This window comes from Canis aureus, chromosome 17 (genome assembly GCF_053574225.1).
Source record: "Canis aureus isolate CA01 chromosome 17, VMU_Caureus_v.1.0, whole genome shotgun sequence".
Lineage (NCBI taxonomy): Eukaryota > Metazoa > Chordata > Mammalia > Carnivora > Canidae > Canis > Canis aureus.
This window is the reverse complement of record NC_135627.1, coordinates 14398322-14415260: the sequence shown is the minus strand read 5'-3', so window position 1 is coordinate 14415260 and position 16939 is coordinate 14398322. Positions and strand designations below refer to the sequence as shown.

The 16939-nt window shown below is 38.8% G+C and overlaps 1 protein-coding gene and 1 pseudogene across 3 annotated transcripts in view; both read left to right on the top strand.

The window, feature by feature from the left end:
* HS6ST3 (heparan sulfate 6-O-sulfotransferase 3) overlaps positions 1-16939 on the top strand; it is a 631204-nt gene that overhangs the window by 383737 nt on the left and 230528 nt on the right. The window lies entirely within an intron of this gene.
* On the top strand, positions 2629-3043 carry LOC144287447 (cytochrome c oxidase subunit NDUFA4 pseudogene; annotated as a pseudogene).

Sequence of the window (16939 nt, the reverse complement as noted above, 5' to 3'; positions counted from 1 at the left end):
GTTTTTCTGCTGGATAACTAGAGCAGAGTGTTGGGTAGAGGTCATTGACAGGCCCGGCAAGGGGGCAGTGGCTCTCAGCTAAAACCCAATGTCTACAGAGAATTCCTTTATGGTGATACAAAATTGAGAACTAACTTTGGGATGACCAGACAAAGTTCTGAAATTTCCTGGCATGTTGGATCTTGCTGTGTGGGGAGCGTTGCTCTAGACCATAATACACAATGGATTCTTTGGCAAGTTCAAGCTGATTGCATTTCTTCCTAATATTTTCTAATACATGGTTTGTATTTATTTCTTCTAAGCCACTTTCCAAAACAACCTCCACCTTTCCCTGGATGCCCATTCCGAGGTCTTTATAACACTTGGTAAATGTAAAACTGATGCAGTGTTTTATAAATATTTATCATGTGCTATCTATCAGTTCAGACATTTCTTTCTTTTAACTTTTTTTAAATTGTCCCTTCCTTAAAATGTTTGATTCATTTTATCTGCTAAATTTTAAGCATGTGAAGGGCAAGAAACACGTAAGGACATTTTCTACTCTCCTGTCCCTACCTCAATATCCCCAGTTCCTCCTCAGCAAAAGGGACCTTGTCAGCATTGTTTAAATTTGGTTAATGGATTCCTCACTGAGGATAATCTCTTAAATTGACGTTTTAAGCTGTGCCATTAATTACTAACTAACATGCTCTTGTAACTTAATACCATTTCCTTCCGTTCACTCTGCAAACCATTTTTGTTCTAAAATAAATCTCATGAAGGAATCACTTCTCTTTGCTTAGCTTGGGACATCTAAATTAGCCCTAGGCATTCCTATTTAATTCTGGTTCTGAGTACCTTATGGAATTAGATTTGGCATGGGGTCCTCCACAGGGAGCTGTCAGCTGCAAGCACCAGGATGGATGATGCACTTAAAGAGTGTAGAGGAAGAGTGACCTCAGGAACAGATTAATCCATATCTATGCACAGATATATGTCAGACACATCTTCCCAAGAGCTCCGATACACAAAACCAGAAAAGCTTAGAGCTGAAGAGGATTTTAGAGGACATGGAGTCCAATCTCAACCTTTTATCCAGGAGAAGACTGAGACCCAGAAAGAGGAAGCGACTTCCCCTAATGACAGAGCCAGTCAGGGGACACACTGGTATTGGAACCCAGGCCTCCTGGCTCCTGAGAGCATATACCGGTTTGAGTGTTTCAGTTCTCCATGCTGATTTTAGGGCTTAGCACAGGAGACCAGGGAGTTAACTAGCAAAGTTGAAATGCCTGTAATAAATTAACAATGTATAGTGCCTGGGAGCTATGATTACAGGTGCTGTAAAAATGCAAAATGTAATGAGAATGATAACTTTGCTGAGAAGCTTCTGAAAGTGGGATGATATGATGCCTGCCCAGGGCCAGATGGGCAGTGCTTCTTTAAATCAACCAGTATTGTATGACCTCCTGGACTCTAGAGGAATGTTTGCCCATTACCATTAGCTATGGCTTGCAACCATGATGCCCAAAATAGTCACTAGGGGCCCAACACATCAAGTATTTTCATTAGTGCTAAATTATTCATGGAGTAATTTTGTTGGTAGACTACAACTCGTTGTCATTTGATTTAGAGACACTTCAACAATTTACCAACCGCTCTTCTTATGTCAACTGTTTAACATAGTGAAGGTAGAGTTGGACATCACATTCATTTCCTGAGATTTCTGTTTTTACATTTTTTCTTGGTATTATTGAATCAAAATATTGTTTTGCTTCCTGTGGATTAGTTATGGATATCCTTAGACCTGAAACCTTTCTGATTCAAAAATCCCCAGGGGCAGAAAACCTCAGTAACAAATAGTTAACAAATTATGTTTGAACAATTACATGAGGAAAAGATGGTTCCTGGCTCATTAAGAACAGGGCACGACAAAGTGACTTCCTCACATTTGTAGATAGGATTACTGGGCTGGCAGATGAAGGGAAAAACCATAAACCATAGAACCAATATATCTTTATTTCATTAAGATATCCAGCAGCTTTTCTGCTTGTATGGATATATATGCCTATGGTGAGTAGGGAGAAATTGGAAGGCATGATAATAGAGTCACATGGACCCTTTGATTGAACACCTATCTGTAAAGTGTTAGATTCATGTCACCTTAAAGATCCATTTGGGGTTTTTATTCATGATTATGCAAATGCATAATTAAACAAAGTAACAGCCTCCCACTTTTTTAAGAGTCAGTCTCTTCTGGAAGTACTCGGGAAAGCAGAACTTGATCTCATATTGCCAGTGCAATTAGAGGCTTTTTCTTCATTCCTGATTCCTTTCTGACACCTCCTGACCACAGTCCCCTATATTTTCTATTTCTTCCTTCTTAAACTTCAACAGCATGGTAAGTGTGGAAATGGCTGCATTCACCTTTCTCAATCTTTGACGGAGATTTTCTCTTAGGGACATAGTCTAAGTCCTGCCCTGTCTCTGTCTGCCTTTCAAGACATCATTATAGTCACATAGTAATTGAGAGCCTCTCTGGGCAACTGTTCTAGGACACATGAAAAAACAAAACAAGATGACAATGCCTGTTCAAATAGGATTTACATTCTGATGGTAGGAGAGAGACAATAGTAATCAAACAGACTTAGTTACAGGCCTTGCAGGAACTCGGATTTTTCTTCTCCTGCACAGGAGGCCTCTGCCACAACCATGTTATGCCAGATCATTGGTAGGGCCAAGAAGCATCTGAGCTTGATCCCCCTCTTCATATTTATTGGGGCAGGAAGTACTGGAGCAGTGCTGTATGTGTTGTGCTTGGCATTCTTCAATCCAGATGTTAGTTGGGATAGGAAGAATAACCCAACCTTGGAACAATCTGGGTCCCAATGATCAATACAAGTTCTACTCAGTGAATGTAGATTACAGCAAACTGAAGAAAGAAGGTCCAGTCTTCTAAATGAAATGTTTCACTATAAAGCTGCTTAGAATGAAGGTCTTCCAGAAGCCATCTGCACAATTTTCCACTTATCCAGGAACGATTTCCCCTCTAAATACACAAAATCATGTTGATGTATTGTGTTGGGGTTTACACTGAATAATAAATATCTGAAACTTGAAAAAAAGTAATCAAACAGATGCTTTCAGATAGTGACTAGTGCTATGAAAAAAAAAAGACACTATGGTTTTTAATCCTCCACAGGTCCATATCCTTATCTTCACACATTCATGATGGACTCCTTTTAAGGAGTGCTGTTCCCACTCATAGACAGGACTCTATTTCTCTTTCCTCCCATCTCCCCTACAGACAGTCTGGGACACAGCATCCCCAGCAGTACTACTGGATACCTAATTTATTCAGTCTAGAACAATCTGCAGGGAGACTTTAGCCACCCTTCTCTCCCAGGGCTGATTGGTTCCAGGTTTTGCTAGCAAGTAATATAATAGCTCTCCTCATTTTGGTCATCGTCCACTGGGTGATCGCTGAAACCAATTGGGTTCCCAACTCCAAGAACAATTCTCAGAGACAGGAGAGTCAAAGCACATGTTGAGAAAGAGAAATATAATCTTCACAGCTGCCCCTGCCCACAGCAGAGAGATCATGAACAACTTCAAGAATCTTAACTGATTTGCAGATCTTTGCTCTTTACACTGAAATCTATAGGAATACAAAAAAAAATGGAACCATTACAGAACCCACTACTCCATATGGGCCATATCTTAGCTATACAAACATTGAGCAAAACCTTTGCAATTAATATATTTTTTACTTAAATCTAGGCCAAGCCGATTTCTTGAACAGAATATCTTCCTATAATGTTTGTGTGAAGGGAATCAGTTTCAGAATCAATTCTTCTTGTGTCCAAGTGACCATTTAGAAAAGGGGGAGTGAATCATGCTTCAGTTTCACATTGAAAATACACTTCTGGGTTATGTGTAAGATACAAACTATGAAGGATGGCAAGTAAGTTTAAAACATGTCTTCATATGAGATATTCTAAGAAAAAAATGTTGAACAGGCCAAAGCCAAAAATAGATGACAGAATCAAAATTTTTTCTTAATAGGATGGAATGATGTGTTTCAACCATGGATATGAAATATGACAAGATTAAATGTAAGGTATTGAATTCTAAACCTTATCCGTATTAGCTTAGGGTTGGAAAGACCCAACATGACTTTCTAACTGTTGAGGTGGAAAAAAGACCTTGAGGGATTTAGGAGATCGTGAACTTACCCTGTGTCTACAGTGTGGCATGGCCACAAAAGGGCAAGTGGCCAGAACAAGGGAAAATATAGATCCACAGACATCTGCACTGGTAAGCTGCAATCTGGAATATTGTGTCGAATTTGGACACTAACTCACTCACAGAGATATTTACAAACCAGAGAGCATTCAAAATAGGTTGAATCCAATGGAAGGGCATCTGAAAACTGTGTAATAAAATAAACTGTTTCTGGAACTAAGGAATTTAACACAGAGAGAGAAGGCTTGTAGTAGACATAAGTTTCTTTAAATATTTACATGGACAGCATATGGAAGAATGAGTAAATAGAATTGATGTCAGGCATACAGGAATTCTAGAATAATCTAACAGTGGAACAAGCTCCATAATAAAGTGGTCAGTGCTTTCTCACAATGGTCGAGTGAGAGCTTGAATAAATCTACAAAATATAAGCCACTGTTAGTTATCTTTTTAGTTATTATTGTGATCTTCAAAACAACTCATTGTTAGTCTTTCTCTTTGATCCACAATATGGAAAAATCCAAAATACTTGATTATTTTCTAGTTTTGAGTCTCATATCTATCTACCTTCCTATGCACGCATAATGTTTGCATCAACTTTTACAGTACCATCTTTGCTTTTGGATGTCTAATGGAATGTGGTAAGTAGTCCCCTGCTGGCCAGGAAGTCTTCCCAGGAGTGACTTGGGCACTCGGAGAAAGTCTGGCTCATTCTACTGTTTAAAAATGAGCCTCATTAGAAATTCACATCTGTATTGCTTTGAAATGAAGCTTGCACTAGAAACTAGAAGTTTTGGGAAATTATAACAATAAAGAAACTACTTTCAAAATTGGTATTCTAGAGAGAATCAAACAGATCTTTGTTAATTAAAAAACGGAAAACGCTTTTCCTGGTGAATATATAACAGAAATGTTTGAGAACATCTCTGTATACCACTAAGTCTTGCTGGCATTATCTATGCAGCCTGTGTCAGCCATGAGAAAGTTGTGGTGGCTTTTGTACAAGACTGAAATTTGTTTTTCATTTGAATCAATTCTTACTCAAATTTCTGCTACTTATTTGGATTCTGAGTTTGATAACTTAGCTTATTGTGCTCATGTTCTCCCATGTAAGAATTGAGCAATTATTTCAATTTACCTCATCAAACCATTGTGAGCAGGCTTCTCAGCTGAACATAGTCAAGAAAAATTAAAGGACATCTTACAAATGATGCTGGCATATTTACGATTCTGCACTCCCTTTATAGCCAAAACTACTCTTTTGAAAAGCTTAGGAGATATTTTAGAGCTGATCTCAAATTATATTCAAACCCACATCAATAATCACGAGAAGGAGGGAAGTGATATAACTCAATACCCTACTTCTGATGGAGATCAGACAGTTAAGAGCAGTCACTATAGTTTGTGTTGAAATTTTATTTCTCTCATAAACTTCACAACATAGGATCAAATCCTCATGAGGAATTAATAGTTTCTATTTGTCTTTCAGGTAGTTATTGAAATGTTAAATAGTTCAGAATTTACTACCTGTGTTCTTATTGCTCTTATAAAGTTATGCAAGTTCACTCATTTTCATCTTTATTTATAAGAAATTTAAAAACAGAAGTTCCAGGTAGAAAAATCCAAGACTTACTTTAAGAACCACATGATATGGAAAGTAAATATTAAGAAGAGGTGGAACATTAGCTGGAATACAGAAAGTAGGAAACACTACCCACAAATATCTGCTGAATTCTACACTCTGTGAAGATAGGCATGTCTGTATTATTCTTATACCTCCAGGGTATACTGCAGTGCCTGGCACATTGTAGGTACTTAATAAATACTTGTTGAATTTGCTAACATCATAAATTGCAGGGTGAGTTAGAAATAGAACAGCCTTATAGGGTGTTCTCTGAATTTATTCTTCAAATTATTTAACAGGAGGGACTTAAATTCCATGTTAATAGCTTCGCCTATAATAATAATCTTAAAATACTTTAATGTAGTAAATCTCAATCTAGACCATACGTTAGCCTCACCTGGGGCATTTGAAAAATCTCAGTGCTCCAGACTGCACCCCAAATCAATTAAAACAAATCCTTTGGGGGTGGAAACCAGGTATTCATATTTTCTTGCACCCACCAGGAAATTCTAGCATGTAATCAAGTTTGAAGACCATCATACCAGTAAGGTACACAGATATGTACACGTGTGTGCATGTGTGTCAGGCAATTTAAGCTCCATATTGTCAGTTTCACCCAATACCATTTCTGTTCTGTGGCAAGGGCAGGCATTGGGGGTATGGAGGGGAAAACTTGCACCACACTGCAGAAACTACATAAATATGAATGGAAAAAGAGTTGGTACGATAAATCATTTCACTATTAATTATGCCGTGGCCTGTTTTTATGTTCACTCTTCTTTATAAATGAGATGAAATAGCTTTACAATGTGCCTAACATCGTTTTAAAATGCCACATAAATTCACTCCTGTTTTTATGGGGTTGAAAAATTTTAACACAAAAATAATTTGCCTAGCTTGAAGAATTTGCATAAAACCATCGTAGGGGTGTGTTAAAAATTACTCTTCTTCCCTTTAATGTAAGAGCGCAAGACAGGATGGAGGATAGATTTCATTCTTATGGTGCTCCAGGTGAATCTCACATTTGCATATTAAAGATTCAATTTAAAATAAACTCCCAAGTCACAATGGGCACTTACCCTACAATACATATTTCAGCCTTGACCTGGGATCATGTAAGGAAGATTGCTAGAGGGCCAGCAGTGTCCACAGTCATTCCAGCCACGTGACCTTTTGTATTCTGTTACAAATAATAGTAGGAGGAGAATCTGATCTGGGGAGCCCACCATTGATGCCAGAAAGAAAACAGTAAATTACAGAAATGGGAAGCTATTGTGATCTGGATGTCACTTCTTAAAGTCTTGTGGCATCGTTGTCCCTGGCAAGAGCTGGGCTTTTTATGGGAATTAGGCGAAAACTTGCTGATATTGACAAGTACTGTGAGAACAGAAGGGAATTGAGGATATTTTCTAGAAGAAATTAGCCCTGGAGAGAACAGCTTGGGGGATAGAGGGTATGTGTGAAGGTTAAGGTAAGCTCAGGTATGGCTCAGGCAGCTATTAACATCAGGGTGTTAACTTGGTACCAAAATCAGCTTAATGCAAATCCACCAGCTGATCCTAGCATCTCATTCCTCCTTTTTGGTTTTGCCCAGCCACTCAGACTAGTATTTCTTTATTCCTTAAAGGGCACTAGAGCCAGAGTGCTACATCAGTAGATCTCTTTCATCAGGGAAAAATTAGAGAGACTCTATTAATGTGGTATTTATTACTTTCTTAGTATTGCTTTTGAAACTTCAACATGATAGAACAGTTTTCCTTAAGATTAACCTTAGTGGTTCTCTTGTTGCTAAAAAAGAGAAAGGTGGAGAAAGAGAGAGAGAGAGAGAGAGAGAGTTCAGCCTAAGGATGTTAATGCATTCTGTCCTTAATACAGTCTTAATGCTCTATCTACCACCTTGATTGCTTTTTGCCTCATTTTCGTTTGTCATCTGAGTTGCTTGGTGTTTGGCCAGTGTAGCTATGAGTAGTGTGTTTACCTGCTGAAATGGGAAAGGTTCCAGTTTTAGGTCTTATGGTTGCTTGGTTTGTAGTTTGTTTCTGGCTTAAAGGACTTAACAGTATCATGGGTGTTTTAAGGCCTGAGAATCCTTTTTTTAATCCTAGAGATTTGCTTGAAAGATGAAGCTGTCACAGGGGCACCCATAGAAGTCATAACAATTCCCTTCTACCCTGAAGCTTTATTTAGGAGAAATGCAGAAAAATGCAAAAGTTGCAAAATTATTATTTATAGAGAAGTACAAATCCAGTCTCCTTACATTTTGTTCAGTAGTTCTGTTTTTCTTGAAGTGTGGCTCCCCCTTTCCACCTTGGTCAACTTCATTTGTAACTGAAAATATTTTCCAGTTCTTATGGTTCAAATTTGTGTTCATATGGGGAATATCACTCTTCTTCGGCGTAAGACCAGACCCAGGGCCCCTGGATTCTTCCTCTTCTAGAAGGTTATACACTACATCCAGACATATCTTCCTAAGGAATTATACTAATTATATCCCACCTCTCTCAAAGACATCCAATGATGTGGAAACCTGCAGGAATCAATCTCGTGGCTCCAATGTACCATTCCACCTTCTACTCTACAATGCCCCAGTTAGAACTCTCATCCTGTAAACTGACCTATCCACTGCCAACCAAAAATATCTTATACTTTCTCAGTTTTTCATGGTTTCTCATGGTATTCCTTCATGGTTATTCCAACTTCCTATATTAGTTGGATTTCCCAGAGAAACAGAATCAATAGGTCTCTCTCTCTCTCTCTCTCTCGACTTAAAAGGAATCAGCTAACATGATTATGGTGGCTGGCAAGTTCAAAGTCTACATAGCTAATAGCCCAGCTACTGTAGAACCAACCAGGAAGAGTGGATACTCAGTCTGCAGGCTGTCAGACAGGAGAAATCTCTCTCTTATTTGGGAGAGGCTCATCATTGTGTTCTGTTAGAGTGGATGAGACCCATTCACATCAGGAAGGGCAATCTGCTTTACTCAGTCTATAGATGTAAATGTTAACCTCATACAACATACCCCTATAGGAACACCCAGAATAATGTTTGACTAAAATAAATATCTGAGCACCCTGTGGCCCAATGAAGTTGACACATAAAATCAGCCATCACCCTTCCCCTACAACATTTGAAGACAGTTGTTATTATTCCCCTCAAAATATAGATCTTCAACCTAAACATCCCAGATCTTTAGTCATTCCTCCTACAGCTGAGTCTGGAGTACTCTAGTGCCCTAGCTGTGCTTCTGTGACTCATACTGCACCTTGTTTCCCACCATCCTAGTTCCAAAGGAGGAGGGCTGTTTCTTCTCCATTTCTCCAGGAGTGACCAGACCTCACTTGTCCTTTTGGTTTTATTTTCTGAGGCACTCAGTGGAAATTATTCTTGGGTGTGCACACTAAATAAAGAACTTCCACAGCCTCCACAAACCACCATTTATTTGTTGGTTGGATGTGTGCATTAATTTATTTGTGGTTTTCAATACATGTTGAGATAGCTTATCAGACTGGGGGAAATAGTGGCATGAGGAATTTTTGATGCTGGCTTTTTCAGAGTATATAGGAGATTAGAATATTAAATCCTCACTGAGTCAAGGAACAGCTGTGGCTCTCATTTGATTCCAGGCTTATAGAGAAACTGTCAAACTGTGCTTCTGGAAGTAATAAAAAAATACTAGTTTTGAAAAGAAAACTCTTAATTGAACTTTGTAAGTGATATAGTGAAAGGTCCTCTATCCTTTGATTAAATAATTATAAAAAGTAAACACCAGGCCAATAATAATTTTTCACTTAGATGACTTGCAGAAGCATTGTTTTTGTCTAGGTAACAACAGTTTAGAAAGAAACCTGAGGAAAATTCTGATGATGTCTATAAAACTCTTCAGATTTCCTCACCAGCCGTACCATAACATAGGTTGAGAGCATGCCATGTTGTGTCATGCTTCCATGCCATGACACATGCTGTTCTGTCTGCCTGGAAAACCCTCTCATGCCTGATATGGTAACGTTTCACATTTCATCCCAAAGGTGCTTCCACCCAACAGTGGCTCCTGGCAGAGGCCTTCTCTGGCTTCTGCAGGCCAACTTAGGCATTCAGGCAATGTGCACTGTGCTGTATTCCTCTGTTACTTCACTTAATCACATAGTGTGTTGGTCTCTGTTTCCACATCGGTCTTTCTACCACACCAGCACCTTGGAAAGCACCACACACGTACACATACTTATTAATACTGCTGCCACGGGATCCCTGGGTGGCACAGCGGTTTAGCGCCTGCCTTTGGCCCAGGGCGCGATCCTGGAGACCCGGGATCAAATCCCACGTCGGGCTCCCGGTGCATGGAGCCTGCTTCTCCCTCTGCCTATGTCTCTGCCTCTCTTTCTCTCTCTGTGTGTGTGACTATCATAAATAAATAAAAATTAAAAAAAAAATACTGCTGCCATTGTGCATTCCATGGTGAGCAACAGAGCCTGTCTCCTACCCTCATGGAGCTTCAAGCCTGATGTGAACCCAAGTCTTAGCATCCTTATAAATACCAGTGCTTGTGAAATCAACAAATAAAAATCGACTCCCCATAGACTCCTTAATAACAGGGATGGTATCTTATGGGTTGTTTTGGGTTTTTTTTGCATTCCCAGAACTTAGCATAATAAACAACACATACCAGATACTCAATAATTATGTGTTGGGTGAATGAAAGAATGATTAATTTAAGTAATTTCATTGTTGACTTCCAATTTTATATGAGCAAGTAGCTTTTGAGAGAAACCTCATTTAAAGGTTTATGTTAATTTCTTTTCATAAATGCTGTTTTGAAGCTGATAATTTTAGGGGTAATGAAAATTCAAAAGTCAGGTCATCTCCTGGGAGAACGAGTTGGAATCATATGACACTTTTACTAGCACAAGATATTTAGACAATTCTAATCATAGTTTCAGTAATTATAAAATTATTAATATAAACTGTCAGTTATATTTAGACTTTCAAGGTAGAATTTAACCTTTAACTCTGTCCAAATCTGTCATGTAAACAAGCTAAATTAACTGTCCTTTGAGATCGAAAACTAATATCATACAAGGATTTAGTCAGAGTGTGCTAGTTCTTTGAAGCTTCCCAGAAACCAAATTCAAATTCAAGACAATTAAATGTTAATAAATTTCTAGTGATCAGAGAGACAAATATAAGGAAGATGAATATTCTTTCTCATGCTTAGAGATGGGCTCTCAAAGTGATAAAATAAAATGTTACCTTTGAAAGTGACATCTTAAATTACAATGCTTGGATATCCTTATATAGAGAGTGAACAAGCAATTTTTTTTTTTTTTGAACATTGAGTAGGTGCTAAGATTGGTGAGCTCCCTTGAGAGGGTCATAGTAGGAATAAAAATGTATTCATTCATTCAACAAATGTCTATTGAGAAACTGCCATGGGTCAGGCACCATTCTTGATAATGAGATTATGACCATAAACAAGGAAACAGAAATCTTATCCTGGGGAGTTTACTGCTGGTGGATAAGGAGATGAAAATACATAGGAAAACAAACACCAAATAATTACAAAATGAAGACATAATAACTTGCATATACTCAAGAGAGCATTCTGTTTCACAGTTCATATTTTGACATTGCTTTGGGAAGGGATTTAGCTGGAGTCTTGAGTTAAGGATTTACCTGTAAATGCTTACTCCACATGAGCAGTTTGCGTAGAGTATAGGAGCCACATCTCACCATTTCCCATTGCTCAGCTCACACATCTCCATCCCCTGGATTATACTTTTCTCAGTTTAGAAAATAAAGCTAATGTAGAAGATATCCAACTTCAGCTGCCAGCTCTGTATTGACCTTGTATGTTCAGCTCTGTAATTTTAAGACTTCATAAATATAAAAAAATACTTACTTTTTATCTTTACTTTGGCTTTAATTTCTCTTCTCTGTGAGAACTATAAACCTGCCAACTTTAAAGTTAGTTGATCTATTTATTCTGAGCTATAGGAATACAGAACGAGTCAGTTGTTATTTTTTTTTAAAGTTAGAGCAATACTAGCTGATATGCTATGGAAAAAGTTTATTGCATGCATTAAAAATGAAATTTGGTTTATTTCAATGGTTTGGAGCAATTCAAAGTGCATGTATTTATTGCTTAGATGCATGCTGCACACCTATTTTAGGAGTACAGAGGCTTATATTTTCAGTGTCTTTGCTCTTAAAAGTGTTTAACTTTTCTGAAGTATGATCCTTTGTATTTTTCTGACTACAGCCTTACAGGGTCATCTGAGGTCAGATGCACCTAGAGGCAGCTGATCCTCACTGCTCTGAAGGTGGCATGGTGTTTGTGCTGTGTGTTTCTGGGTTCTCTATAGCTGGCCTTTTACCAGCTTGTTACATCTGTGGTCAGTGCCAGGTCAACTAGAGCAGAAAGAGTCAGAAGGCAAGAATCCAGGACTGTGACCCAGACCTTCCCATCTGGATACTATAGACACTGTGGACATATATCCAGCTGCTCACTTTTGGAGCAAATGTAATGGGCTGCCAAAGTGGGTATCCAGGCCAGCAAGAGCCAACACAGGAGGGATTATGCAGTAAGGACCAACAGGGGCATCTGGACAGGTGGCTGGAGCATGGCAGTGGGTTTTCAGGAGTCAGGCACTTGGTATCAAGAGCTACTTTAGCAGGTCAAGGACATGCAGCTGAGGTTCAAGTGTAGGCATTTATACTGAAGGAGGTGTGAGGGTTGCACAGAGAAACACAAACTAGAATCAGCCAAACCTCAGGAGCCTGGAGGCAGGGGAGATTCATAAGCTGTAGCCATAGCACAAAGCAAAAGAATACAGCTACCAGACTGGAATATTAGGTGGAAGAAGCAAGACATCATGAAACAAAGTGTATTTGCAGGGATCCATTGTAACTTCTACATGTGAAATTTATTTACCTTATCCCCTGTCAGTTCTGCATCAGGATCCCACTATTCCTTGGTTTAATAGCACTTCTTCCCTCTTCCTAGGAACTCGAATGTCCATTGTTCCAAAATTTTTTTTTCATTGTTCCAAAATTTAACATGTGCTTACTGAGCACCTATTCTATAAAGGCCATGTGCTAGATGCTGCAAGGGCCACAGTGGTCAATAAGGCATGATTTCCATCTCACAATGTTGATGACACTATGGTGGAGAGGTTTGACAAGGATACAAATGAGGACAAGTCAAGGTTCCGTATCATAGTTGTGTTATGAGAGGCCTAGCATGCCACAGTAGTCAGGGGCAGAAAAAGAGCTTCCCAGGAATGTTCCCCGTAAGTGTAGATTAAGGGGATAAGACTGAGGAAAGAGCAGGATAGACTGAAAGCATTCTTTAGGCTTGTTGGTATTTAGGACAACAAGAGACAAAGACAGCCTTGCGCAGACATGCCTACATTTGATAGAGTCTTCTTTGTCAGATTAATTCTACTAAATTACACTGAAGCTTTGTATGGTAGTTCCAGAACTTTATTGGCTATTTTATGCATAAGATTAATACAATCAAAGAGGTGCTTAGTTTTATCCAGATCAAATTAAATGGAGACTCAAAGAAGAAGGCCATGTCAGAAAGCATATGCATTTGTGACACCATCATGAAATGCCCATGATGGTCACAATTTGGTGACAGAAAAGAATCAAAGATAGCTATGGATATGAATTTGATTGACTCAGAGAATATTGGTACAATGAATAGCATTAGGGAAATTAGAAAAAGAAATTGGCCTGTGTGTGTGTATGTGTCTGTGTGTCTGTGTGGCACATGTACATACTTGACTAGGCTAGGTAATGAATGCCAACAACAGTAATACAAATAGATTGATTAGGCAGCTAGGTGGAAATGGATGTCAACATGTTGGGGTAATTGGAATACCACTGGTACCAGCTTGGGAAATATGTTAGGGATTAAAACAGAAGAGAGGTCAGAACCTCAGGGTTCATCCTCATTTAAGGGGATGGAAGAAAATTGAGGAGCAAAAGAAACAGAGAAAGGACCATTCAGAATAGAAGAGAACCAGTAAGTATAAGTGTTGCCAAGCCAAGACATGACAGTTTCATGGAGAAAGTGTTATATCTTGCTCTCGCTAAAATATATGTATTTATGACTTAAACATGTTTGAGTATATTAACTACAGTGGGATATAGTAGAAGTCAACAGTTAAGATGAAAAACAGTATTATAGCCACACAAGTACATATATCTATTAACATCCATTTTCAGAATGAGAACACCTGAAAAATAGCTGAGAGAAATCCCCTGTCTTTGCTATAACAAAGCCAGTGCTCACTGCACAAGTAATGTTCTATTTGGGTTCTCTGGTGAAGAGTCCAGGCGCAATCTCTGAATATGTGGGTCTCAACCTGAAAGATGGCAGCAAAGCCCATCTCATCAGCTTCGGGGCACAGAAGCCCCACCTCTTTCATCAGCAGCCCACACCCTCCTCCAGGGCATAATCCAGTATCACAGTCCCAACCTCCCTGAGGCACTTCTCATCATGAGCTAGAAAAAGGCACTGTGGGATTTCATGAAGTGTGGTGGCTGAAAAATGTTACAATCTGCAGAATAAAGTGAGATGCTGTATGGGTATTTGTGAATTAAGAGTATTAGACCTAATTCTCCTTCTGTTTTTTTTTTTTTTTTTTCCCCTTCTGCTCCTTTGAATACCACTGGAAACAGGGTTCTCAAAGAAAAAAAGGTCTGAGTGCCAACTTTCCAGAAAACATATGCCTTAAATTCAAGTCACATATGATATTTTTAAAGAAAACAATGAAATAAGATGGAGATTTATAACAAGAGTAAAATTATAACCTTACTGCAGAGTTGACTAGACCTAACGGAAACTCTACAGGACCATTGTATTTCGTGTTAACAGAGCTTGTCTACTGGTGATATTGGTGTTAGCAAACATGGCTTCCATTATGTCTGAATTACTTGGGTACATATGTAAATACCACTTCTATATTTAGATTCTCATGTTAGGTTCTGCCTAGAGCTCCATGAACAATTTGTTATTAGAAAATTTATGATCTGTAATTTGTAGACATGTCAGAAAATACACCAAAAGGAATTAATAAAGTCATTTTAAACAGATGGTTCTTTATAAAAAAAAAAAAAAAAGTCCTGGATGGAATACGGTGCACCGAACTGGAGCGAGATGTGGAAGACAATACATTCTTGTCTGAAAATCTTCACAGATGTCAATGACAATAAATGCCAGGCAGAGACAATAAATTATAGATTTTTTTAGTGGGAAAATTGCATCAAACAATTTATTTTCCCAGGATCTCAGCCACCTTAAGTTAGCACCATAGACTATGATATGTTGATTTCCTGTGTATAAGAATTAAGGAGAAATGGAAAATTTCAGAAGGGTCTAAAGGGTGAGATGGTTCTACACTTTGGCCCTTTGGATCTAAACCATTCTTAGTGTGACAGAATGAATTTTTGATCAACCCACTACTGACTATGGGCCTTTCCTAGGCTGTTCTTACATTTGGAGAGATATACATCTGGGCTTTCCCTAGTATGTGGGTAGGAGGGGCCGAGTTGCTCATAAAATAAAACTGCCTTAGGTTTTCATAATCTTATATTTATAACGCTTAAAAAAAAAAAAAAACCCTGGACTTGGGGGGAAGAGGCTTTGAATTTATTGCTAGCTTTTGTATTAACTAGGCATGTAGCTAGGTAGTTTGAGTTGTGTCTCCCATTTCCTTAGCTTTAAAATAAAGTTCCTTTGCAGAATAAGCAATATATTTTTTAGGCTTTACTCTCATTCTTACAAATCCATTTCTAGAAACTTATATCTAAATGGGCATCTTTGGTTTTCTATAATCACCCTTAGATTTGGCCAGAACTCAATATCCCTAAATTTGTCATTGGAATTACTCCTTGACCATTAAAAAAAAAAAAAAAATCCTGCTTAGGTGTACTTTAGGGCAAATTGAGAAAATGATTTGCTTTGAAAATACGAGTGTATTTTAATCCTGGCCCATGAGGCTTGATTTGACAATAGGCAATACAAGTAAAGCAGTTTTCATCCAGATTCTGATACCAACCCTTTTGTATGTTCCAAACCATCCACTTCTATGAGAACAGTGAACAATGGTAACTGCATCCCAGGCACAGGTGAGTCATTCCTCATAAAAATGACAGAAAAGCAGTTTTCTAATGCTAAAAGTGACATTAATGGTATATAATAATGGCTCAGGATATTTTGGCTGCACTCATTTTTGTCGGCAGCAGCAGGTACGGCATGGTGCCATGGTGGGGTATGCTGAGACGAGGTAGCGTGATATCTGATGTCACATCCAATTTCTTCAATTGCTTAATCCAGGTGATTTATAGGTCATCTTTAAAGTTGAGATAGATTGACCAACAGTGAGGGTCTAGAAACAGCCAGTCCAGCTGTTCAAAAGTAATATTTGTTCCAAAAGTCCAGATTCAACAAATGCTTATATAATACCAGATTATTTTCACAGGCATAATCTCATTGTACCTTTGCACTTACCCTGGGAGCTAGATCCTGTTGTACCAGTTTTTGTAGATGGGGATGTACTCAGGGAGGTTAAAGGTCACACAGCCAGAGTGGTGCAACCTGTTCTGAACGGTTCTAACTGCAGAGCCAGTACTGAAGGGCTTGAGCTGTTGGGGTCTGTGTGGTAAAGGCAGGCAGTGAGATGCTAAGGCAGCCCCTGAGGGACAAGCTGATGTGGCATTGCTCATAAGTAAGGCAGGCAGATTAAGGAAAGCCCATAATGATGCCACACCAAAGTGGAAGCCTAGCAGACTGCAGCCAGCTCTCCCAGAATCTCTGTGGACTTCCAATGAAAGGGCAGTCCTAACAAGCCTGATTTGTAGAAAGATTGCTCGGGAAATGTAGTGTCTTTCAGCCATTATCATGCACCAGAAGTGACCTCTCAACCATCTTAACAAGTGTGCAAAGAGCAGTGTGTGTTATGTTCTTACTATCCCAAGCTCTTACTGAACTGCTGTGCTGGGCCGGCATAGCCACACCCTAGCATGGTCGGGCACTGTTCGCCTTCAACGCATGTGATCTCTCGTTGTGTAATTCAGTATGTGCAGGACCC